Consider the following 26039-nt stretch of genomic DNA (forward strand, 5'->3'; position numbering starts at 1 on the left):
CTAAACATAAAGCTTATTCACGCTTTACTTCTTGTTTCCTTGCTTTTTTTCATCTATTTTGCCTCTTTCTGAACCTGTTACCATGTGCTTTTAAGTCTGTAGAGCTAAACCAACCTACTGCCCATCAAAGAGTTTGGCTATAAACACAGATGAGACAGGAGCATTGTGTTCTTGCAGTACTATACTATTCGTGAAATTATTTTCCTGTTCTTAACCTGGAAGATTGATTTCTTTGCAAAGGGAATATCTTGAGTTAGCTGCATCTCATCTTACTGATGATGGCCATGCCATCTCTCCTTGATCCCAGCAGAGAACTTTGCTCCACTACATCAACTCCCAGGGACACAGAAGGATAAAGCTGAATATCTGTTTTCTTGCAGTAAGTTCTCATTCTTTCTAAACAACTGCTTATAGTCATAGCCCAGGTTTCCTAATATCCTACTGTCTCCTGAAAACAGCTTCCCAATCTCAAGGTGATATTGCTGCATTAACTATACTGCAACTGTTTTATTGCTGATATCATCACTGTCTTCAGCTATTTTTGTGGAAATATTGTCTCTGAAATACCTTCACTTATTTAAACAAGCTTCATACAAAAATGAAAAATACTCTATAGTTACAGAAAAAAATCATATTCAAAGCATACGTATTTCTGATAACACATTTTTAGTCCTGAAAATCTGAATACTTTTAGTAGATGTAGCATTTACATCAAATCTCCACTTTAACACACAGTGCCATTTGAATGGACTCCCTTTAAAGAAATAAAACTTACAAACATACAAGGTAAGTTAATCAGCTTTCTGTAGAAACATATAGAAATCATAATTTTCAAATGGATAAACATAGGAATTATTAACACTGCCATAACTCCAAAATCAGGTTATAGAGAACAAAAATAAATTGTGGAATATTAAAAACACTCTTTTTCATTTACATAAATATTCATTTCTGAAAGGAATGCATTGTGGTTACTGTTTTATCCAAGCACCTTATTTTCTAGATTAAAAGTGTATTTATTGCCATAAAACTATTTGATGGATAAAGATTTTTCCAAGCAGCTTTCAATATCAAGGGATGGAATTCTTTGCGAAGCTTCTTTTGAATACTGAGATTGGTTGGCTTGAGATCAACAAGTTTGTTTTATTTTTGTTTCCAGTTATAAGTCCTGATCCCTAAAATTGCACTTTGCCTACAGCCCTTTAATTTCAACACATTTCATATAGGAGTACAGTTATGGTATATATAATTTGCGTTTAGGATTTCGCTCCAGATGTGTGATTTTCAGATCAAGATTCTGGTAGAAATACATATGCAAATTTATGTATAAGTTTATCATTCTTTTTTCATTCCATATAGCTGCAGTGTTTTAGCACAAAGCAAGTAAATTAATTTCCTACACTATTCACAACTGAAAGAGCTGCAAAAGGATCAGGAATTACACTAAAATTTATTCAGTTTCCAGCTTTTTTTTCCCCAAAGTAACAAGTATTTCTCTAGAATATAATCACAGATATCTCTTTAGAGTCAGTCACAGTAAAATGTCCCTTGCCATTTACAAAGACTGAAAAACCAGCTGCTGATGGTCACAGAGATTTCGCATCAAGTGCTTCCTACCAGGCAGTCAAGAAACTGAGTACCAAACTTCAGACTCACTCTACTGTAACACAATCAGTGGCCCTTCTTGTAAATATAATTTAATTTCAGAGACAAAGAAAGTAAGATTTATTTACTCTGACTACATATCTCTCTACATTGTAGGTGTCTACATTTGGGCTAGCCACATTTGCACCCTATGATACTTTCAAAGTCAGAGGGATAAAAAGTGACGTAGAGAAGTCTACACCAGGTAAAATGAATATGATCATGACATTACTGAAAGAAATGTTGCCAGTCTTCCAAGTCACATGTGATTACATTTCTTGTTTCTCTTCTACCACACGTACATATATGTGCATCCACCACTGCCCCTTCTCTGTAGTTAATGGAGATAATTTAGCTGCCTTCTAGACATTCTTGACTGTCTCTCCTACCTACACATGCATCCTACCTCACAACTTAGATAAAATGACTGATTTAAATAACTTAGAAATTAGATGATGTGAATTGTAGTGCTCACCTCTAGCTAGGCTGAGAAAAAAACCCCTTTCTGAACATATGCTCCTTGTGTGTTTGAATCATTCCCAATAGCTCCAGGCACAAATTGAATACTGCAACAAATGGTAAGGACCTCTGCTGATCGCACCAATGATTTTTACTATGTAAAATTACATAATAATTTGGGATTCAATTGCTGTATGGAAGTTGTTCCCATGTTTATCACAGTTTCAACATTACTCTGAATTTTCACTAATCTTTCCTGTAGTGACATAAACCGGGAAGGATCTAGTATGAGGAGTGCAAAAGCCTATTTCTAAGAACAAAATAGAAAGATCAAAGTCTTAAATGGTTGTTTCCATTAAACTTCCTAATGCTGACTCAATTAGTTCATAATTTCAAATTCAAATATTAATGCACTTGTGGATTAAGTTTGGCCTGAATAGTAAAAAGAGACCATTACTCTCCATGATGTTGCTATAGATGGGCAATCATTTTTAAAGAATAATTTTATTTTTCTCTGGTCATGAAGACTTCATACTCAAAGTTAACAGGAAAGACTGAGCAATAGAAAATTCGTAATCCATTTTTCTTTGCACCCTAAAAAGATTGTGACTCAGTTGATATTTTAGTATTTCTGGTTTGAACAAATTTTGAGTAGAATTTTACATTATACTTTATGAGTGACTAGTTTGTGAAAAAAAAAAAAAAAGAAAATTGCAGTGTTTCATTTTCCGCAAATGCTATGTAACATTTGTACACAATTCACAATTTATATTAAGCTTTTTTCCAGTTCAGTTGCAGCAATGCTCCAACATGAGACATATCTAGTTAGAGAAAATGGTTTCAGTTTTGTTTTTTAAAAAATGAATAAACATTATGAATACAATTGCAATATATCCCCAGTTACTAACAATACGAAATAAAACTGATAATGGCAAGCAATCAGCTGAGTTGTTTTCTTCCATTCCTTCCAAAGAATATGGAGAGTTTTGTTCACAAAACTTATCAGAAAAAAATAGTACAAAGTCACATCAGGCTTCTGAAAACTATTTCATTATGGAAGTGAAACAATAAATGGTACTTAACAACGAATATTACTCAATGGCAAATTCTGTAACTATTAATCTATCCTATGCCATTGCCTTACAGAGAACTGTACAGAGAACTAAAGTTCATACAGAATATTCACAGGAGTCCCCAAGTTGGTTTCTAATCTTTTGCAGTCTTTGAGAACTAGATTACATGCCAAAAAATGCCAGTGCATATATCAATATTCAGCAAGTGCTGATTCTCAGTAGGAACTTACTGACACATTTCTGGACAATTAAATGAAATCACAAAGCGTTAATAAAAAGAGAAGGGTCATAGAATCATAGAATCACAGAAGGGTTTGGGTTGGAAGGGTCTTTAAAGATCATATAATTCCAACCCTTCTGCCATGGGCAGGGACACCTTCCACTAGACCAGGTTGCTCAAAGCCCTGTTCAACCTGTCATTGAACACTGCCAGGGATGGAACAGCCACAGCTTCTCTGGGCAACCTGTGCCAGTGTTTCACCACCCTCACAGTAAAGAATTTCCTCCCAATATCTAATCTAAATTTCCCCTCTTTCACTTGAAAGCCATTCCCCCTTGTCCTATCCCTACATGCGCTTGTAAAAACTCCCTCTCCAGCTTTCTTGTAGACCTCCTTTAGGTACTGGAAGGCTGCTGGAAGGCTGCTAGAAGGCTCAATTGGAAAATGCTACCACTATGATGTGCAGGCCTTTCTAGCAACTAAACAGATCTACAGAAAAAAAAAACCCAGATGTGAATGACAGCTAACAAAAAGATTTATGCAACATCATAGCATATTCAGAATTTCTCACTTTTCACAAAACAAAAAACCCCACGAGCTGAAAATATTTAATATATCTATCTGAATTGCAATAGAAAAACATTCATTAATTTCTCTGCCTTCAATTACAGCTATTGAAAAGTATTATTCTCATCTCTCTGTAAACCACTATTTTCTGATGCTGTTAGATTGTAATCAATGGGATTGATACCAACATCACTCCAATATTCAAACTCGCATTCATCTACAGACACAAATTTTCTATTTTTTGTGTTTCATGAGTACAGTATGTAATGTATACGGTGTTGACTAATCAGTTGTTGAATTGCTGCTTCCACATTACAAATTGAATCACACCTATTCAAATTTAAAATTACTTCCATGAGTAACTCCCTCCATGACACCTATTTTTCAAGAGCAGGGAGGTCACATTTCAGGGACATGAAGTGGTTACTTCCTGCTACACCAGGAATCTGGCAGGCAGTCAAATGCTCAGTCCTGCTATCTGCACAAATTTTTAGTTTCTTTTCTTTCAGGCCCCTGGGTTCTGTGACATATACAGAATGAGATCACATTCCTTTCCAGTCTGTTAGAATGGTCAACACAATTTACTGACAATATATAGAGGCACATATGTATATACACACTAATACACATAAACAAATACACATCCACAGATACACTAACATATTTTCCATATTTTTTTCCCCTAAAAATTATATCTGGTCTGAAATTGAGGCATGAAATTGAAGGTCACCTGAAACTGAACCTGGCAATAGGCAGGAAAGGCAACAAGGAGGATCCATACAGGTATATTGATAGCAAATGGAAAACTAGGGAAAGTATGAGTGAGAGAAGAGCTTCAATGGGAGAAGAGAAGGTTCAGGGTGATCTTCTCAATGTATGCTTGGTGGGAGTAAGGAGGACTGAGCCAGACGCTTTTCAGTGGTGTCCAGTGGCAGGACAAGAGGCAATGGGCACAAACTGATACACAGGAAATTCTATTTAAACACATGAAAAAACTTTTTTTGTGGAGACTCCAACCTTGGAGCTGTCCAAACCCAGCTGGATTCCATCCCAGGCAACTTGATCTTGTTGATTCTGCTTTGAGCAGAGAGGGCTGGACTAGATGGTCTTCAGAGAATCCTTCTAAACTCAATCATTCTCCAATTCTGTAATGTAGTGAAGTAATAAGTAATTTAATTCAGGGAATTGCTACTGCCACCAGCAGTATAGTTTCCCTGCCTTGACTCCTCTGCCATATTAAGTGCATCAGAAGAAAAGAATTGTACATCCTGAAAAATAGAGTCCGTAGTACGTATATACATATATATGAATGTGTATTTTTTTCTGTATGTTAATATGAGTAATCATCTGGGAAAAACCTAATAACACTCCCTGTACAAAACTTACTAAAGTTTAGGGTTTTTCTGGACTTAGGACTATCAGGACTTTAAGATATGGTTAAATAAATGAATGTAATACACAACTATATTTTGAAATGGGTATTAACAATTTTCTGTATTTCTGAATTTTTGCAATTTTCTCAAAGCTCTCACAATAATAATTTTCTATTTTAACTCAAGGCTATTTTTTACCCCTTGTTAATCAAATATCCCCTGATCTAAAGCAGCAATCCTGTCATTTTTAAACTTAACTGTATTATTTTAATGGGCTTGGATATATAGATGCTTTGGTAATTTAGTGTAATTGTCTCAGGCTTGGTTAGGAATAAAGAAAAGAAAAGGAAACAAAGCACACTTTTAAATGTTGTTATGTTGCCTTGAGAAGAAACAATAAAGAGAGATCGAGTTTATGTATAGTCTTGTTGCAACCGAATATGTTAATTACTTTTTATCGAAACAATTTGATGTTACTAGGAAACAGAGCGACAAAGGCCACAGTTGGTAATGAAAGAAGGATGCCTTATCAGAAGTGACTAATAATGCTTGAGTTGCCAAAGTAACCAGATTGTCTCCTAAAAATGTATGCTTTGACATTCACTTATCAATGCTACTGAAATGCAACTCTTATCATGCCCACATAGCAAATTTCATTTCCGTTTAAGTGATGAATATGCAGATTCTTCCATTATTCGAATGTCTCATTTATTTCTTTTTCATGCATACAGGAAAAGAAATGCCTCTTGTGGGCAGATTTCACTCCCTGAAAGAGATAGGCAATGGCTTCACTTTCTTACAGTTTTTTCTTCTGGGTCTTGGGTGATTATGCAGTAGTTTCGCTCTGGATTAAGGGGTAATAGTTTCTCTTTGCTTTACCAAATTCTTTTTGTTATGTTGTCATATATTGCATTGCCTCTTTTAGCCACGCAATGCTACTTACACATGACAAAATATACTGAATGTGCTATTTCCTAGAGAATCAAAGAATTTTGTTTCAGATATGCTTTATGTCTGTATTGCTGTAAAACCTCAAAAAGCCCCCGTTGGGTCTGAGTCACAAGAGTCTTACATCTTTAGTTGCCATTTTCATTCCTGCAGTAAAGACAAACATACATGTTTCTTAGCTTTCTCCTATACTCTTATAGAAATCTGCTGGAACAGGCTTCCAAGGAAGTTGTGAATGCTCCATCCCTGGCAGTGTTCAAGGCCAGGCTGGACAGGGCCTTAAGCAACCTGGTCTAGTGGGAGGTGTCCCTGCCCATGGCAGGGGGATTGGAACTAGATGATCTTAAGGTCCTTTCCAACCCAAACTATTCTATCATTCCATGACTCTCTGTTCTATATGTTAACATGACAGCTACATGACTGTACACATGGCAGCAAAAAGGGAAAATGCCTCTTAGGGGTGCTTCGAAGCAAGACCAGGCTACAAGGAATGCCCTGGCAGCAGTACGGCACTGTCGATATTTTATTTATTAAACTGTATATGCAGCTGGTCAGCAGATCTCAGACCAGTCAGTGCAGCACTTCTTGTGCAGGGATTCATGGAGTAGGAGAGAGAACGCGGGTCTGTACAGCAAATATAAGTGTGTAGTAGTAAAGAAACATGAGACGGGAATGAAAACAGAAGGGCAGGAATCTCACGTGCAGAGCATGACATTTGGCAAAAATGAATTGCATAAAGCCAACTATTTTGATTTGCTAAAGGTTTCTCTTGTCACATATGTAAATGATTACCAATTGAAAGACAGTACAAAATCAAATTCTACTTCCTTGCTTGATATGAAACAAAAGTATGACTTCCTTACCTTTGAATATTGTCTGTATAATTTTCACCAACACAGGCATACAATATAATTTTGGGAATAAGTGACTTCAGATACTTCAGAGCAGGAAATCAAGGTATGGGACAAATACAAACAGATCTCATTGGAAATTCAACCAATGAGTTATGAAATTGATCAAGAACAACATCTGAAATTCCAGATAACACTTTTTTGGTTAAATAATATTTGCCTATGTGCAGTATTGCTTGTCTAATGTAATAAGATTTCTCTCTTCTAATTTCAGACATCTAAAAATTAATTGTCTAAATGTGAGTGTTAGGATATGTACAATGACAAAGAAAAATAAACTTCACTAGAACAAAATTTGTTTAACCCATATAGATACCTATTTCAGGATGAGAGGAATTATCTCTGGAAATACCTCTTCCTTGACTGTAAAGGGAAGCTGAGAGTTCATGCTAGGCCACCGAAGCTACAGTTACTTAAATTACAATGTAAAGCTATCCATCGTGACTGCAAGACACAAAAGACTGTCCAAACTACTGACACTTGATGTGCATGTAAAAGCATCAAGTTGAAACAGATAGTGTGAGGCTATCACAGAAAGTAAACATTAATCTTGAGAAATGTAACTGAGAAATCTTTCTGGAAAAGAAAAAAAAATGTATTTGAGAACAACTTAAATTATAAATGGCTAAACCATTTTGTGAGCCTGTTCTACAAGAACCTTATACCAGTATTATCCAAATCTTAAAAGCAGTATCAAAATGTTATCAAAGTATATAAACCCCTAAGAAATCTGACAGTTTCTGAAGTCTTTAATCTGAGTATGATCTACAAGCCACATTGCTTCATTATCACTTTGACATAGTTTACTGAATGCAGTGTCAGTGGGCCTGTTTAGGGCACACATTACTCAGCATCTTAGTGTGGCCAAATCTAGCTTTCCTCAGTCATTGCTTGTTTCATTGAATTCAAGAAAATTATCCTGAGGCTGAAATTAAACTTGTAAGTCAGCCTCTATCTTCTTCATGAGAAATCATGAGCAGAGTAAAGGTTGCAACAGAAGCTGGCCTAGATAGGAGTTTAGATCTTCAGATGCTGATATATTAGCAGTAGCAAATATTCAATCAAGTGTTAGTAAAGTTCTCAGGCTTTCTATTCATCACCATCTCATGTATCAATATGTCTCGGTTTTGGACTGAAACATATGAACACAGATAGAATAATTTAAAAGCAAGTACTGAGCGTTCTCCCCGCCTCCCCAAATGCTATATGCTATAAAAGCTAATAAATATATTTACTTTTTTTTAACTTTAGTTCAGATCCTATTAGAACTTTTTTCTAAAAAAGTTAATACAGTCTTATAAACTTTCATTTTCTTTTTGGATAGTCCATTATAATGTTTTTCAGTTAAGTACTAGTCAAGAATGCACCAGAATCCAGAAGATTTTGATTCTCATTAGTCATAAGGGTTGTCGAATCTGAAAATCCTGGCTGTGACTCACAATAGGCTCCAGAGCGGACCACTTAAATCAGCAAAACTGATTAGTTTGGAGGCATTAGTCTACTGAAATTATTCAGGAAAGCTATTCTACCTGACACTGAGGGAAGCCTTGTTACCCAAAAATTGCCTCAAGGGACCTAATCCCTTTCACGGGCAGCCAAAAATTTCACTTACAGTGCTTGCAAATAAAGGATTACTTGAAAGTTTACATTTATTATGGATTGTAGACTTTAAAACCAATGGGTTATAAAATTACCACATCAAGACTTCTGACTTAGAACAAAAATGCATGCAAATGTAAAGATAAAATTGTCTGGGGATAATCTGTGCCTTCTTCAAGCTATCACACAATGTCCAAGGTTAATATTTATAGCATTAAGCACATTTCTTAATTAAAGTACTTATTCAAAAAGAGTTTTATAATACTAGAACAGATGAAAGAGAACAGGATTGGGATTATGCAAGGAATACATGCAAACAAGAGTGACTATTACAAAAATTTTTTATTCACTTCCTTTTATTGTTGTTGCTGTGAATAACACAGTAAGTGAAGAATATTAGTATTTTTAAAGGAAGTAAGCAGTAAAGCAGATTCTGCCTGAATAGTACTAATCTCTCACTGTAAGGCCTTATATGTCTAACCATCTAGATGGGTATTATGAATATGAACCTTACTTACAATCTTTCCTTTTATGTCTTATACTGCGGTTCTTAAATAATAACAGCTCTGTAAAGTACCCAGTGGAACAAGGGTGGCCAATTGCTAAACGCACAGTGAGAAGCACACATGGTATTCCTTTCCAAAGAATTAGCTTACATAAGGCAAGTGGGGCCAAGGGGAAAGAAAGAGATTAAGTGATTTGCTCAAAGAGAGTGGCAAGTCAAAGGCAAAAACTGAATCCAGATCCCTGCAGTCTGAGGTCCCTTTTCTCAAGTTATTTAGCTCCAGGTTATCATATGGTCTATTTGAAGCCTCTCACTTTCCTATAACAGTGACCATGTATTATTTAATGTTGAGTAAAAATGTTATCATAGAATCATAGAATAGTTAGGGGTTGGAAAGGATCTTAAGATCATCTAGTTCCAACCCCCCTGCCATGGGCAGGGACACCTCGCACTAAACCATGTGGCCCAAGGCTCTGTCCAACCTGGCCTTGAACACCGCCAGGGATGGAGCAGCCACAACCTCCCTGGGCAACCCATTCCAGTGCCTCACCACCCTCACAGTAAAGAATTTCTTCCTTATATCTAATCTAAACTTCCCCTGTTTAAGTTTGAACCCATTCCCCCTTGTCCTACCACTACAGTCCCTAACGAAGAGTCCCTCCCCAGCATCCTTATAGGCCCCCTTCAGATACTGGAAGGCTGCTATGAGGTCTCCACTCAGCCTTCTCTTCTCCAGGCTGAACAGCCCCAACTTTCTCAGCCTGTCTTCATATGGGAGGTGCTCCAGCCCTCTTATCATCCTCCTGGCCCTCCTCTGGACTCGCTCCAACAGCTCCATGTCCTTTTTATGTTGAGGACACCAGAACTGTACGCAGTACTCCAAGCGAGGTCTCACAAGAGCAGAGTAGAGGGGCAGGATCACCTCCTTCGACCTGCTGGTCACGCTTCTTTTGATGCAACCCAGGATACGGTTGGCTTTCTGGGCTGCAAGCGCACACTGCCGGCTCATGTTAAGCTTCTCGTCAACCAACACCCCCAAGTCCTTTTCTGCAGGGCTGCTCTGAATCTCTTCTCTGCCCAACCTGTAGCTGTGCCTGGGATTGCCCCGACCCAGGTGTAGGACCTTACACTTGGCTTGGTTAAACTTCATCAGGTTGGCATTGGCCCACCTCACAAGAGTGTCAAGGTCCCTCTGGATAGCATCCCTTCCCTCTAGCATATCAACCGAACCACACAGCTTGGTGTCGTCGGCAAACTTGCTGAGGGCGCACTCAATCCCACTGTCCATGTCGCTGACAAAAAAGTTGAACAAGACCAGTCCCAACACCGATCCCTGAGGGACACCACTCGTTACAGGTTTCCAACTGGACATCGAGCCAGTTACCACAATTCTTTGCATGCGGCCATCGAGCCAGTTTTTTATCCACCGAGTGGTCCATCCATCAAATTGATGTCTCTCCATTTAGAGAAAAGGATGTCATGCGGGACGCTTTGCACAAGTCCAGGTAGGTGACGTCAACTGCTCTGCCCCTGTCCAGCAGTTCCGTGGCTCCATCACAGAAGGCCACCAAATTGGTCAGGCAGGATTTCCCCTTAGTGAAGCCATGCTGGCTGTCACCAACCACCTCGTTGTTTTTCATGTGCATTAGCATGTTTTCCAGGAGAATCTGCCCCAAGATTTTGCCAGGCACAGAGATGAGACTGACTGGTCTGTAGTTCCCTGGGAATTCCGCCTTCCCCTTCTTGAAAATGGTGGTTATATTACCCTTCTTCCAGTCATCAGGAACTTCGCCTGACTGCCATGATTTTTCAAATATGATGGACAGTGGTTTAGCACCTTCATTCGCCAGCTCCTTCAGGACCCGTGGATGGATTTCATCAGGTCCCATGGACTTGTGCACGTTCAGGTTCTTAAGATGGTCTCGAACCTGATCCTCTCCTACAGTGGGCCTAAGGTCTTCATTTTCACAGTCCCTGCATTTGCTTTCCAAGACTTGGGTGGTGTGGTCAGAACATTTGCTGGTGAAGATGGAGGCAAAGAAGTCATTAAGAACCTGAGCCTTCTCTAAATCCATGGTAGCCAGTTCCCCCTATAGCTTCCGGAGAGGGCCCACATTGTCCCTAGTCTGTCTTTTATTTGCTACGTATCTATAGAATCCTTTCCTATTATCTTTCACCTCCCTTGCCAAACTTAATTCTAGCTGGGCCTTAGCTTTCCTAACCTGGTCCCTAGCTTCCCGAGCAATGCTTCTATATTCTTCCCAGGCCGCCTGTCCTCGCTTCCACCTTCTATTTCAAGTTATTGTACTTGCTCTTAAGCCTCCACATTACCACTAAGAGAAACCAAACCAAACCAGACTTTAACACATAGTCTTCAGTACACAGTAACAAATGTGTTATTCCCATCTGCTTCAAATCCCTAATTAGTCGGGCTGAAATTTTCCAATGCCTTGGGAATTTACTTAAAAGAAATACTCAAATAGATAAAAAGTCTGTCCATTTGAACACAAACTCAAAGTCACACCCCAAAAGCTCCAATAACTACACTACTTAGTTCTTACCAACACATAGTTCACATAACTTCTGCCATGAAAAAAATCATAGCAAATTTTAAATATCACTGATTTATAAGGGCAAAGGTTTGGAAGCTCTACTCAATCACAAGTCTACCGTGAAGTGAGATCGTGGTCTACTGTCTTCTGCAGGATGAAGAATGGTATCCAGCCTGGACAAGAGCTCTCTCAAAACAAAATACACAGCTGTCGTCGATAGAATCATAGAATCATAGAATAGTTAGGGTTGGAAAGGACCTTAAGATCATCTAGTTCCAACCCCCCTGCCATGGGCAGGGACACCTCGCACTAAACCATGTCACCCAAGGCTCTGTCCAACCTGGCCTTGAACACCGCCAGGGATGGAGCATTCACAACTTCCTTGGGCAACCCATTCCAGTGCCTCACCACCCTCACTGTAAAGAACTTCTTCCTTATAGCTAATCTAAACTTCCCCTGTTTAAGTTTGAACCCATTAGCCCTTGTCCTACCACTACAGTCCCTAAGGAAGAGTCCCTCCCCAGCATCCTTGTAGGCTCCCTTCAGATACTGGAAGGCTGCTATGAGGTCTCCACGCAGCCTTCTCTTCTCCAGGCTGAACACCCCCAACTTTCTCAGCCTGTCCTCATACGGGAGGTGCTCCAGCTCCCTTATCATCCTCATGGCCCTCCTTTGGACTCGCTCCAACAGCTCCATGTCCTTTTTATGTTGAGGACACCATCTCCCACTTCTCAGTGTGTCTGATATCATTGAAAGATATTTATCTAATTTGCTCTTGAATTCTCATTCCAGTGCTTCAGGCCTTAAGTGTTAGAAAGTTTATGATGTCCTATGCCTCTTTTTTTTTTTTTTTTTAATATACATATGGAGAACTTTTAGATTTTGAGGTTTTTCTATATACTTTTTTCATGTTTCAAGACTTTCTCTTAATAGAAAAACTCCAGTTTCCTCCACCTTTTCTCACAGTTTATATTGCCTCATAATTCTTATTACTCTGGCTGACTGAACTATCTGCAATTGTTCTTTCTCAGTTGTGTCCAAACCTGGACAAACTGCAACACAGCGCAGAGTATATTTATGTATTTTTCTGAAAATGCTTCTGCCTATCCACCCCATTATATACTTTGGGTTTTTTTGGCAATGTCGCACCATTTGTGACTTCTTCTCAGTTTGTAATGTCTTATGGCCATAAAAGGATTTTTCTTTAAAATGTTAAATAATAAACCATTCCCTACCCTGTACTTTTACTGCTGTTTCTCCCCAATTTTTCTTTTTTTTTTTTTAATTTTAAATTTTAATTCAATATATTTTCTTCCCAATGGTTTCTCCAACATATTGGAATCTTTTTCTTTAATGTTGCAGATTCAACCATGAGCGGGTTAGTATCATTGAAAATTGAATAAGCATTGTCCTTATTATTGTCCTTATTATGAACATTGTCCTTAAGCACTGTTCTGTTGTCTCATCTAAATCAATACTGTGAATATTAAGTAACACCAGACATAGAAGAGACCCTGTGGAACCCTTTCAACACATTCATCTAAACCAACACTGAAGCACTGACCAGTCTTTGAGAATGACTTTCCAATCAGGGTTACGTATAGCCCGATCAGAGAGTTGATAACCAGTAAATACACAAAACTAAGATAAAAACCCAGAATGGACTTCATGTCACTCAGAATGTATTACAAATTTATAATTGCATGAAGCTTGACAGCACTGTTATACACGTGCTAAAAGAACATGAATAGAGAACCTTTTTTATTCAAAACAGTAGTCACTTTTACAGTGTGAAAAATTATTTTCCAAGACTCTCTTATTAGCAACATCATGCATTATACAACAGTGCTGCTTGTTCAAACTGTTTTTCTGATAAGAAACACTGCATTTTAAAAAGCAACCTCTATTTTAATATTTAATACCTCAGTATATCTAGATCTCCAAAAGTAGCAAGCTATTTAAGCAAGCAGTGCACTTACGTGTAACGTTAAAAGCATTTCTGGCATTTTATGTTATCTGTTTTTTAATGACTGTATTTTCCTAACATTAAAAATGAATTAATATCTTTCCTTAAGTAGTCTGCTGAATGCTGAAAGAGTAAATCTGACAGGGTAACTCATACCTTGCATATACTGTAGAGACCTACACATCAGTTTGTTTTTCTTACTTTTGAAAGGAAATGGGTTTGCTTCAAAACTACTACATCCAAAGCTCATCACACTTATGCCTGGGCACCAAGGAAAAAACCACACACTTCTTACTTTCAAATTTCTTTAAACTAGACTGTCAAATGCTAAGTCACCACTGCTCTTACTGGCATTTAAATCCAGTGATGAAGGAGCCATATAAATTCTTCAAAATTGCATATGGTCTAAAACTTGTAGAAAAGCAGCCCTCAGAGCTGTGTGGTTAAGTCTTAGGGACACTTTCAACAACACTAAAATGAAGACCACCCTTTCTTTATTTTACCCTTATCTCTAATGTAAGTTACTTCATTGTCCGTGTTTCTAACTTTGTAGAAAGCATGTACTTATGTATGCATACTTAGAAAAGTATTTGTTTTTTCTGAGGTTTTTTTTGTCCCTGGTAAGAACTGAAAATGTTTTATTGATTATAAAACAGAAGCAAAAATGACCATTCATAACATTCCTGACATAAAACAGGAGTTACAGAACTATAATCAAATATTGTATACTCTATTTCTGTGGTTTCCCCATTTTGGTGTATTTTTTTTCTCTTCATATTCACTTCAGGTTATGTATTGCATTCTAAAAAGCAGTTCTTCACTCCAACCCGTAAATGGCCTTATATTTTATCAGCCTTTTTCTCTTTTTACCCTCCAATAAGAAGTAAAACCGGAAGAAGCGCATAAAACTCAGAGGCCAAATTTTGCAACATTTCTTTAGGCAAATGAAAGCCAAAACATCTCCAACCATCTATAACAATTAGAAAGGTTAAGCCAGAGAACTTGTTGTAAGAAATAGCCTTTAATGACAAAATATGTAATGAAAAAAAAAAAAAAAGAAAAAGAAGGATGATTCTATCAGAACCAAACCAGTAGTAAAACAGAAATTCACTGACAGTTTTTGCATACTAGGAAAATCATGCTGTCTTCCCACTTCAACTGAGTTCCTACATTTCTTAGAGATTAGTGTGGAGTTTTGGCATAAAAGATGTTAGAACGGTCCATATGACCTAATCCCATTATAAACCATGCACATTCATTCACCATTTAGACACCATAGCTGTGGAATTACAGTGGACTGCAGCTGATGTTAGAAAACCACATACCAGTATTTTTTTCATTAACTTTACACTCTGTACTGCAAATATTGGCAGTGTTTAATGGGAAATAAATGCTTCACTGAGATCACTATATTAAGCTATTCCCTAAACTAAAACTAAACCAGACTAGGTAACAGTGGCAATAAAAAAACATGCAAAATAGTTTCAGAATCCAGCCTCAGAGACTTAGTCAATACCTAAAAATTCAAACACAGATCTGCTTGCCTCTTCCTCCTCTGAGACCATACGAATATACAGCTTTACTTCAGAAAAAGAAGATAAAATCCTCCCTGCCCTTGGTATGCAACATGTTAATAGCTGCATAGCAGTAAAGGCCTAAACCAAACGCCTGATTGTCCTAATATTCTGTAATCCGTATAATTCAGGTTTCTCCAACATACTTACTACCAGATGCAGAGATCTGAACTCTGCTATTCTGCTCCCTTCTTATAATCTATGCACAGCAATAAAACTAGTCTGTTTTTATACAGCTATAAAAAAAGTTCCCCTTTCCTCTGTAGCTACAGTTACAGCTCACTATGTAAGGGATGTAAGGACAAACGGGTAGTGTGATGCATGAACGGCAAGATCAGTTATAGCACCTATTCTTGGAGTGATAAGTGAACGTTCCTTGCAGGCATATTGCAGGCTTTTTGAAAATGCTGTCCCCCATTACACTGAATAGAGTCTTGATATTAGTGGTTATTATATATTGATTTCCTTTTAAAAGCAATGGTTCCTTCACCCACATGATCTGTTATTCTCATGCATGCTGACATTTCTAATGTAACATCTTTAAATAAAGTACAGTAGCCTATTTGTCCTACTCACTGGAATTACTCTCTGGAAACAATGGCAAGTATTTCAAAGGATTTCATAAATTTCATCAAAATCACCTACATCAAATTCTAAGCAAAGCAACTACAATTTGCTGTTTTCAAGACTGCCAAGAGTGCTTCATTATCTTGACCTAGTAGTGTACAGAAACTTTCCCATAAGGGAAAGCAACTATTTTTCATACTAGTAGCACCACTATAATTAACCCCCTACTGAGCTGTCCTTAGCCCAAGGCTCAGTCAAGAGATTATATCTGGAAAACAGCTTTTGATTAGGATAAACTTCTAAATTCATTATGCAGATCTCCTAGCTATCATTTAGTGTCGTGTTTGAAGAAAGACTAGGAATTAAAGGCCACTGGAGAGTGTGAGTTTCTATGTAACTATCGACAAGGTTCCTTATATCCATCCCATAGTCCTGACATTAATATGGGCCTAGGAAGATAGACCTCTTGAAGGGCACAGAAGAGGTGGCTGCTTTGCTTCTCAAGAATTTGCCACAGCTGTGTCCCTCTGACAGCAGGAGATTCCCTGCTGCCACAACCAGGAGTACCACATTAGTCCATGAGGACCTATACTGCTTGTCTTCTCCTCACCACCGATGTTCACATGGCCGCTGTGCTCCTCTAAGAACAGCACTTGCCAGTTTGAACCACTGGATAGAATGGAAGGGGGTCTTTTTTCACCAAGGTGGTGTTCATGCCTGAAAGTTTGATTTCAGGTTGCTGCACTGCAGCAGCCCCTGTGTGAGAGACAAGAGTGTCTCAGGCAGGTCTGGCAGCTCTGTTTTGAACATTTGTGTTGTTCCTACCACACAGCGGTAATAGTCCAAGCAGATGGGAGGCCCTATATTGGTGGGTTTATGCAAATTTATGCAAATTAAGATTTAAAAGTACAGCCTGAGGGTTAGAAAGGTCTTGCTGCCAGGAAAACGAATCTCCTGCCAGGAAGCATGACGCTCTGTGTAAAGTTTGGAACATTTGAAGAAAGACTAAACCAGGTAAAAACATAATCAGAAAAAGAATCCTGACATTCAGCAACTCCTGTAGCGGCAGGTATGAAAAAAATGGAGGTAGGAGTGGCATGCGGCAACCACTGTGCCCATGGGCATGTTGCATACAGCAATATCTGGAGGTAAGGAGAGCTCAGCAGACAGGTCTGTTGGTCCCACTGCTGGAGGACAGCTCTGGGCAGGTCTAATTTGCTGCCACTTGTGGAGCCAGAATCTTCCAGCAGATTTGATGAAGTAGTTTCTGTTCAAACATAAATTTTTCTTTTGTCTCAGATAGTAAATGGAAACTGCAATGAATGGTTTTATTTTTACATAATCCCGTCTGAGATTTCATCCAACCTAGAAACATGGCAAAGAGCACACCAAGGAGTTATTTAGATACTCTCTATCCTCGCAAAAGGGGCACAAAACTTCAATGATAACAGCAACAAAATCAAAGGAGTGCTAAAACTCCCCGGCCAAGTGTCACACCAAGTCTGTCTTCCTTTTACTGGTCTTCTCTGAATCACAGAAGCATAGAACGGTTAGGGTTGGAAACGACCTTAAAGATCATCTAGCTCCAACTCCCCTGCCATGGTCACGGACATCTCCCACTAGACCAGGTTGCTCAAAGCCCTGTCCAACCTGGCATTGAACACTGCCAGGGATGGGGCAGCCACAAATTCTCTGGGCAACCTGTTCCAGTCTTCACTTGATTCCTTGTGCTGCAAAAAAAACTCGTGAAAATGCGTTTACATGGCTTCTCTGCCTGTCACTACTACTGGATCACCTTCCTTATAATCTTCATATGGTTGCCATGAAAGCATGCAAGGCTTGTATCGTGCCTTTCTCCTCCTCTCACCATGAGCCAGTGGAGCACTAACATCATGGCCACATAAGTGGCCTGTCCCCATCCTGCTTACAACAGGTCTGCTCTAACCTCACCTAGGAGGCAGTGAGAAGTTTTACATATGTAGATGATTCATATCCCACTTCTGTGATATATTATTGTTATTCTGGAAACAATCAAGGACACTGAATCTGAAGGTCACTATAATGCTACTGTGCAAGCGCCACAACTTTATACTGTGAAGCTACCTTTAAAAATATGATTGGAGTATTATGTTTCTGTGTTATTTTCTTACTGGAACGCAATAAAGTCTTGTCAAGCCTGCTAAAATGGGAGGATTTTATTCAGCTAAAGCTTAAATCAATCTGACTTATGCAAAATTTAAGAGAGATAAGAAAGGTGCCCTTTGCCATATCTCACTGGTACCACATATACCTTGAGATCAATGTGCCTTTCAATATTCATCATGATGGGCTCTATTCTAAATTCCCATAGGTGCACCTATGATTTTTCGTGCGCAGCCAGTGGGAGTGAGAGCAGACAGAGTGTTGTTCTATGTACCTTCAGCTTAGAAAATGAAATTAGAGAAGATTTGTCCGTTACCATTTTAAGATGCACACTTGTGGCTATTTTTGGTACTGAGCATTTCTGTGCTCAGGCAATTGTCACCCTTTTGCTATTAGTCTTTACCTTGCTTGATCAGGTGGCCTGTCATTTGGTACCTTCCTGTTGTTTTCTTAGCCTCACAAGTTTTGATGGGCTTTTATGGGTGGAAAGGTCTCATAATGCCTTCAAAACATGAAATCCACATCTGCTAACTATGGTGAGGGAGGTCCAGACAAAATGGATAGCTGTTATTGCATGGAGAAGCTTTATGCCTCCAAATAATGACTGAAAAATCGTCTGATGTGTAGTGTGCACAGTCTACACCCGGAATTTGAATTAACCGAAGAAGGAACAAGATGTCATTAATGTATATGATGAAATGGTGCCACATAAAAAAATTAATTGCAAGTAGAAAATAAGGTTGTTTTATTTCATCTGGAAATCCTGCTTATTGTCTTTCAAAAAAAAAAAAAAAAAAAGAAAATCTAGAAAAAATCTGAGGCTCTATCTGCTTTCTGTATGTTTTACAATTTCTGAAGGTTTTTTCCAAGGACGATGAGGGACAAGATCCTTATTAAAGAACACTTTGAATCTCATCCAGCAAAGATGACAATAAATCTTCAAACCATTTCTGACCATATGTCACAACTCCTGAAGGCAAATGAAGGCTTTTACAGCTTTTAAACAATCTTTGGCAATGACAGTTGTTAAGACACTTCTCTTCCTTCCCACTCTTTCCTTTGTCACAATTCAGAGGGAGAGGTTGTGCTTTCATTCACCCTGTTTCCAGCATCAGACATCATGACCTAAACATTAAAAAAAAGTGAAAGGTCTATTTAATCTGTGCAAATTAAGAAACCTGTTATTCACACAGCTCATGCAGTTTTCAAAATGAATAAACTGCCTTACATTCCTAAACTGTACTGCTGTTGAAAGGCAAAATGTATTTACTTTGGGTTTTCTAAATCAGCTCCAGACAGAGAAACAAGTAACTGTTAATGTCTGTTTAGAAAGCTCGCAAAGGCTGAATTCTATAAATCACTATATTTACCACACTTAATAATACCATTTTTGCATCTGTTTTCTCCTGTTGAAAGGCTCAGACCAGTACTGAGAATCTTGTGAGTTACGCAGGTCAGTCTAGCAAACCTGGGAGAGGGCTGCACTGAAACAGCATGCATTATCCATAGGCACATTTTTTTTTATATCATAGGTTTAGAAATAGAAGCTAAAAGCATTACATTTTAAAGTAGTTGTTGTAGAAAACAACCCCAAGAAGACTGGTCAGTCTTCAGTTACTGGAAATGGGTGATGTTGTGGTTTGAGCCCAGTCGGTAACTCGGAACCATGCAGCCGCTTGCTCACTCCCCCCCTTCTTCCTCCCCCAGCTCCCGGAGGGATGGGGAGGGGAATCAGAAGAATGTAACTCCCACAGGTTGAGATAAGAACAGTCCAGTAACTAAGGTATAATACAAAACCACTACTGCTACCACCAATGGTAATAACGATAAGGGAAAATAACAAGGGGAGAGGATACAATTGCTCACCACCTGCCAACCGATACCCAGCCGGACCCGAGCACTGATCTCGGCCTTCCGGCTAACTCCCCCCAGTTTATATACTGGGCATGACGTGCTATGGTGTGGAATACCCCTTTGGCTAGTTTGGGTCAGGTGTCCTGTCTCTGCTTCCTCCCAGCTTCCCCTCCTCCTTGGCAAAGCATGAGACTGAGAAAGTCCTTGGTCGGAGTAAACATTACTTAGCAACAACTAAAAAGATCGGTGTTATCAGCGTTGTTCCCAGGCTGAAAGTTAAAAAACACAGCACCGCACCAGCTACTAAGAAGGAGAAAAATGACTGCTATAGCTGAACCCAGGACGGGTGATTTCCAGAAGCTGAAGACTTCATCAGTAGTGAAATACTATGTTTACCGCATTTTACTTGTCTAGAAACTACATAGGGAATCCAAATACAAAGCATATCCTGTGTTCAACCATATAACTTAGCTTTTATATTTCTTGCAGTATTCTTAGTCTGCAAATCCACACACTTTTCCTCACTATGGATAATAATACATGTGACAGCCAGGAGTAAAGAATCTAATTATAATGTTCTAAATATTCTTGATCACATGTATCTGTCTCAAAAATCAGCTTTAAAAAAAACCCTCAAACAACACAACGGTATTTGTTATATTTTGAAAATCTTGCTTGATACCCAGGCTTATTTTTTATTACAATTTAAGAACTATCTACAATTTTTTGTGACGAATAGATGCACAAGTTGATGTATTTCACTGGCCCCTGTGTATTTAGGAGCCAAAATTCCTCAGGCATGAAATGGTGGAGTTTCAGATCTGCAGCTGTGCAAAGCCTTATATTTAAAATACTCTTTGGCACATACACACTTTTAAAAGTCTAGACCCTGATTTTAGAAAGCTTTACTTTCACGAGTTTAATGCCAAGGTGGTTCAGAGCACGGGCAGTGTGAGCTTGTAGCTACCTATTCCCATCTGGGCACTTTCCTTGGTGGGGAAAAAAAGACTGTGTAGTAATAAGGCATCTGTTGCAGAAGCAGAAGAGGTACAGGATCTAGAATCTATTTGGGGATTTATGAAGCACTGGGACGAACAACTTGGAATTTCCTCAATGTCATAGCATACACATCACATTTGAGGCAATCAGTTGATTTCTTTCTTTTTTTTTTCAAGAAACAGAAGCAAAGAAGAAGCTGAAGAATGCAGTGGTGGTTCTCACCTTAGAGTCTACCGTTTAAATGGAAGATCTGGGTTCAACATTCACCTCAGCCAGGAGAATATACCTAAACCTTCTACTTTCCAAGAACATGCCCTAATCTCTTCTTTATCTTAAAGTGAAGATTTCTGTTCCTATTGTAAAACATTGCCTATGGTGAGTAAACAAATAGAATATATAGATGAGGTCTATCTCAGTACTACTAAATTAAAATAATGGTTTAGGCCTAAAGAATATTATAAATATATACAATTAAAATTAGAATTCTATTTATACATCTATGCAGATATCTTCCTGCAAAATATACTTAAAACTGACCTGTCTGGCAAAACAGGCATCTTCACTTTCAGGACATAGTGAAACACATGCCGTATGTCAAGCATTTGCTGAACACATAAGCAGAAACTGGTACACATATACCTATGTATTCTCTGTGATGAATGGAAGACATGACATGCATACATGCTTTGAAATCCAGGCAAGTTTCTCTGAGCTGTATTTTATACTTCCCACTAATTATATAGGAGAAAAGGGAAGATCTGGAACTGAAGCAGTCTTTAAGGAGAGAGGCAAATAAACAATTGAATACTGCATTGCTTCAGATACTCCCCACATTCTTTTCTCCTAAGATATCTCTTTCAAGCTTCAGGGAATTAATAAATTAGACCACTGATCCATATATTATACCTGCTCTGTGGGACCACAAAAAAATAATAAAAAAAAAAAAAGATTTGGGTGGAAACATTTCATCTTGTAATTTATTCCTGTTTACTATTGCTTAATATCTTCTCAACTGAAAAAAACCCAGCAAAAAGTCTATTTAAAAACCTGGATTTAGAAGTGGGTGTGATTATTTATTTATTTATTTATCTATTTATTTAGTGGCTTACATGAAAATATAAAAGTCTGCTTCCAAACATTCACAGAAAACACTTTATATCCACAGGTAATTTGTCTTAAATACACATACATGTTTTAGATAATAATAATTTTTGATCTAAGATATGCTGCATTTGATAAGTTATGATAAACCATAAAAGTTATGGGAAAAAACAATACAAAAATTGTAAGGCTCTATTCTTGAACTTACTATATGAGAAATGGCAGTTCAATCTAAATCTAGTAAAAATTCATGAATTGTGTTATTTCTTAACCGAGCCTGTGTGCAGGATGTGACCTAAGCGCATGCTGTGGCTGTACAGTTCCTGTTTGCCATTAAAAACAGAGTTCGACAAGGAGGTGCTAATGTCTCATCTTCCACCCAGTCCTTCAGTGGTTCAAGCGCCCTCTCATACAGGCTGGGAGATTAGAGTTAAATTTCCTTCTCTTCTAAGGCAAGGCAGGGATCAGCAGATGGGACTGTCTTGTAATTTTGGCATGAATTTATTTCTGATGAACACCCTAATTTAGTAAAAGAGAGTTCCTGGGTGAGAAAGTAGAATGCCAAGACTGTCCTTCCCATTCTCTTCACAATCTTCACAGCCAACAGTTGTCTTCTTGAGCATTTTCTTCAAACTTACATGCGAAAATTCCTGTCCATGGCTTCAAATTTTGTAATATATATTCCTGCAAAAATGTTTAGGCTGCTTTTGCAGTGTCCTTTTTTTTTTTCCTCTATCCATGAAAACACAGGGTATCCAGAAAAACACTGTGAAGGAGCTGCTATTATCTCTTCCTTCCCTTGTAGTAAAAACCCACCAAGAATCCTCCTTAAATGCCACAGTGCAATATGGAGGAAGATTTAGACATTATCATTAAGCTTTCAAACTGCCTAGTTCCAGATTTAGCTAGCTTCTTTCTGCTGATGTCATTTAATTATAAATGCTGAAGCTTTTAGCAGCACAGAATCAGATATGTTTGGTTATGAATGATTAAGTGTGCATAAAGTTTTTACCAGCACATTAATCATCGGGTATAGAAAGAAGCATGACACTGGTTAAAAATTCACCGCTTTACTGCCCATGGGAAGTGTAAAGTTTTAGCAGACAGACAGAGAGTGCTTACCTTTATGACAGACCAAGCGCTGAGTAAGATTTGTTGAATTTGCATTCCCCTAAACAGTACTTTCGTTTGGTTAATGAGAGTAATTGTCCTTTGACAATATGAATAGCAGCAGCAGGAACAACAGCAGTGGCAAAATCAGATTAGGAGTTTTAATTATGCATTATTGGATGCCTGCTCCTGGAAACTAAATCGAACTCTGAAGAACAAACTAGTTCAGGGGAACACAGGAATCTCCATACAGCCTCGTATTTATCCGCCTAGCTTTGCCCAAATTGCCCACTTTTACCCTTGTGTGACCCAGCAGAGTTTTATACAGCAGAACAGCAGCACACAGAAACTCCAGAAAAAAGTGTGGCCTCTCTGTAGTAAGTTTTGAAAATACACTTAGTAAAGGGCTGTTTTTCTATTTTCATGTACAACTGTAAGCACCTTTGGGACTTGAGACATTCATGTGAACTTTCTATTATTCTTACTCTAAAGAGCCTTCCTAAATGTCATCCACCTCTGAGTGGGAAAGTCCCCTTCCTGGCTTCTGTGATGCTAACTTTCAAACTGGGCCAAGTTATGTCTATGTGTCAAGACTGAAAATAAAGCCCGGTGAATGTAAAAGTGTCCCCAGCGGTCCAGTTTTAGTGTACAAGCCTTCTTTCTCCCCTAAACGGTTGACAAGCATTTTGATGACCCTCCACACTTCCTTTAACTCAGTTAGTGTAGTGTAAAAAGCCCCTTAAAGCAAATGTAAAATAGAAAGCAGTTGCAAATGTTTATATCAATCTATACTTAAAACAGATGTGTGAACTTCAAATCTAAAAGATTTCTCTATATAACCAGCTCCCAAAGACACCCTCAGGGATCCTGCTGTCCTGCATTCCTGTTGCACATCATTAATGAGCATCTGTTCCTACTGAAATATACTGGGGTTTATAGACTGTTTCTCTGGGTGTTCTCTGGGAGTTATACACACATTAAATTCTTCCCAGTTCCCGAATTTATCTACCTCTTTGACTTATAGGGGAGATGATTTAGACAGCTCTCCCATCCAAAGGAAGGTTGTCCTGCAGCACAGCAGTGTTGCTTCTTGCATCTGCCTGACCAACTACAATCTCTTTGATTTAAGATAATTCCTTTTCCAGCCTGTGTAAAAATGTCAAAGCAGAAATTTCAGTGACTCCACTTATATTCATAAGATGAATTTTTTCATGTTAACTTGGAGCTTATCAAAAATACTTGATACTAATATGAAAATGAGATAAATATGGTTAGCTCGCTACACAACCTCATAGATAAATATTGAGCCTTTGCATTAACCCTGCTGAGATGGCGACCATTTTGGAGTGACTATCCCCTAAACCTATCTTTGGAAGGTACCAAAGTAACTTGTAAAATGGAAAAACTAGTAGTGCCACCATCTAGTTAGGCAAGAAGCACTGGAATAGCCCTAGTATAGCAGCAGGGATTTAAAACTGTAGAAATCCAGACTAGGATGTTGCAAATTGCAAGCCTCCAATGAAGTGGGAAGCATACCTCAGCACTCCGAAAACTCTGAAAAAAAGAATGTGTTCTTTTTTTCTCTGAAAACTCTGAAAAAAAGTACGAGAAGCCATGCAGATCGTAAGTCTGTTTCTTTGCAGATGTGTTCGTAACTTGGATAGTGCAGATATAGAAACTGTACCTTAAGAGATACTTGGTTTTCATGTGGGAAGTCTAAATAGGGAAGTACAAAAATGACCAGCCATGGCTATGGCCTGCACCACCTCTTTTTTTTGGTAGGTTTAACTACTAGTTCATCATGTTTGAGTTTATAAAACAGTAGATGAAGTCTGCACAATAGAGCTCCAGAAAAATATTAACAGAAAACATGGAAACTCAAATAAACAATAACCTTATGTATCTCTACACAAACTGAAGACTTACAAGAAATTATTTGTATACTGTATTAAAAGATCTTTAATACTACTCCCAATTACTAATCTTCAATGGACTTGTGATGGTATTTCAGGGTTCATTATTACTTTGCTTACTTGAATAAAGACGCTTTATTTCTGCAAGAAAATATGCTAAAGCATGACTATTAAGCAATTTCAGTACAAAAAACTTTCATGTTCTACTCAAGTAATCATCTCATGAATTACATAATCTAAGAAAATTTAGAATAACATGAAATAAATATGGTATGTGTAATGACATTGTAAATTGAGGCTACCCAGCAGAAACCATTTACTTTTTTCTAACATTAGCATAAAAATAAAACGCAACTGAGAATTCTTTCAGCATCTCCCTGCAGGACCAGCTATACCTCCTTTAAAGTGAACTTTCAGGATAATAAAGCAATGGCATGATGAACATTCTACAAAGTCAATACTAGTTAACTGCATTAGTATATTTTACATCGAAACAGCTGTTTGAGGACACAGCGATTTTTTTTTCACATTTGTACCAGCAAAAGTTCCTTCGGCAAGATTTCTGTGAGACACAACTTGAAGGAAGATGGTTAGAGTACAGGGCTTTACAAATAATACAGTACCTTTGGTGCGCATGTGCATATTTTTTGTGTCTGCGCGTGTGTACATACACATACACATAAATATGTTGCAGTAAGTTTGCTCACATCGTTAGTTTATCAGTGTCAACATTTGCAAAGAAAACAAATTGTATCCCCATACATACACCAGCATTGAAGGAAATCAAACATCTGCCCAGATGCTGTGAAGTTAGCTCCTCTGTTGGCTGAACTCTAACTTGCAAACTTCATCTAAACACTTCATATAGGTTCAGCTATAAGGAAGCTGTTACTACAAATGATCCATCATGTTGTCAACTTCTCTCTTAAAAAGATGAGGGTTTCCACCTAAAAATGGTCCAG

At 38.2% G+C, this 26039-nt stretch overlaps 1 protein-coding gene and 1 long non-coding RNA gene across 2 annotated transcripts in view; both read right to left on the reverse strand.

Annotated features, from left to right (window-relative positions):
- GPC6 (glypican 6) overlaps positions 1 to 26039 on the reverse strand; it is a 737424-nt gene that overhangs the window by 557570 nt on the left and 153815 nt on the right. The window lies entirely within an intron of this gene.
- Positions 18925 to 26039, reverse strand: part of LOC115603905 — a 68031-nt gene continuing 60916 nt past the window's right edge. The window contains exon 3 of the long non-coding RNA XR_003990042.1: positions 18925 to 19225. This is a non-coding gene — a long non-coding RNA (uncharacterized LOC115603905). The remainder of the gene's footprint in view (positions 19226 to 26039) is intronic.

Source organism: Strigops habroptila, chromosome 2, assembly GCF_004027225.2.
Source record: "Strigops habroptila isolate Jane chromosome 2, bStrHab1.2.pri, whole genome shotgun sequence".
NCBI classification, from domain to species: domain Eukaryota; kingdom Metazoa; phylum Chordata; class Aves; order Psittaciformes; family Psittacidae; genus Strigops; species Strigops habroptila.